The following is a 1,927-nucleotide window of genomic DNA, read 5'->3' as shown; positions in this document are numbered from 1 at the left end:
CACACACACACACACACACACACACACACACACACACACACGCACACACATATATATATACAACAGACTTCTTTAAGTTTCCATTATTGAATCCTTTCACAAGGCTGTGGTTGGCTCGAGGTTATAGTAGAAGACACTTGCCCAAGGTGCCATGCAGTGGGACTGAACCTGGAACCATGTAGTTGGTAAGCAAGCTACTTACCACACAGTCACTCCTGCACCTAATATATATATATATATATATTAGACGCAGTTGTTTGTAAGTCAAAAGTAGAAACTAGTCTAAAAACTTTTTCTGACCAATAATATTTAATACATTTTTCTTTTTGGTTATAGTTGGTCAGAAAGTTACTATTGGTTTCACATCTGTTACTGCTCTTAGTAATAGGAAATCTATCAGACTTGCTGACCAGAGGCATATAACCTCTCTACAAATAGTAGTAAGAATACAGTCTTGGTCAGCATAGTAGTGTAGAAACTTTCCGGAAATGAAATTCTTTGAAGTGAAAACCCCTTCTGGAAAAGACAGTTTTCCTCCTTTAAACAATTCTGTCATTCACTTGTCAGCAAATGGAGAATCTCTCGTCACCATCATGAATCTTCTCTCATGAGGACACCAACTCAATATTTCACTTTTCGAATTTAAGAAGGACCCCTGGATCAAGTAAATTTTTTAGGATCCTTACCCTCTTGGTCAGGTAAAGTTTGCATTGTTGACTTCTGTTGAGAAGAATTTCTTCATTTCAGGCTTTTTTTTTTCACCACCATTCCAACCAAGACTGTATTCTTACCTCCATTAGTAAAGAGTGCCTTGTGCAACAGAACTGATGAACTGCTTATATTGCTAAGAGCAATATTAGATGTGAAAACAATGGTAACCTTCTGATTGGCTATAACCTATTACTACATAATGTATGTGTGTGTGTGTGTATGTGTGTACATACATACATACATACATACATACATATATACATATATATATATATATATATATATATAGAGAGAGAGAGAGAGAGAGAGACAGAGAGAGAGAGAGAGAAAGAAAGAAAGAGCTTTTTAGCTCTTATTCCTAGGAATGTAGGTACTACCCTGCACCCTCAGTCACAACTAGTGAAGTGAATTTTTCCTTTTTGATTTTATATTGCTTATAGCTGCCTTCATTATTATATACACACATATATATATATAAGGCGATGAGCAGACAGGATCATTGGCACGCTAGATGAAATGCTTAGCGGCATTTTGCCCGCTGCTAAGTTCTTAGTTCAAATTCCACCAAGGTTGACTTTTCCTTTCTTCTTTTCAAGGTTGATAAATTGAGTACCAATAAAACACTGGGGTCGATGTAATTGACTAACTCCTCCTCCCAAAATTTCTTGCCTTGTGTCTATAATAGAAATGATTATTATATACATATGTACATATATTTATATACATATATATATATATATATATAGACATGCATAATACATATCTATACACACACGCACACACACACATATACACATGCACAAACATGCACACACACTCATACACACATGCATATATATATATATATATATATATATATATATATATATATATACACACATACACATATATACGCATATATATGCATATACATTTGAAATAATGAATAGAAATTGCTTTTCCGATGATTTTTCGCTTTAATAATTAGATGTTTATAACTTTATAAGCATCTAATTATTGAATTTCTATTCATTTTTTCACATGTATTATTCTGTACCAAAGACTTACTATTTCTTATTCTACTATATATATATATAAAAATTTAGTCTTTGAGGGTAGAAATTGATATTAATCAATTAAAACCAATGGTCTAGCATATTTTAAAAATCTGAAGATTAAAATTATATTACATACAAATTTAATTTTATTTATATATATATATATATATATATATATA

The sequence above is a fragment of the Octopus bimaculoides genome, chromosome 16 (genome assembly GCF_001194135.2).
Source record: "Octopus bimaculoides isolate UCB-OBI-ISO-001 chromosome 16, ASM119413v2, whole genome shotgun sequence".
Classification (NCBI taxonomy): domain Eukaryota; kingdom Metazoa; phylum Mollusca; class Cephalopoda; order Octopoda; family Octopodidae; genus Octopus; species Octopus bimaculoides.
The sequence above is the reverse complement of the archived record's forward strand: the minus strand, read 5'-3'. Positions refer to the sequence as shown.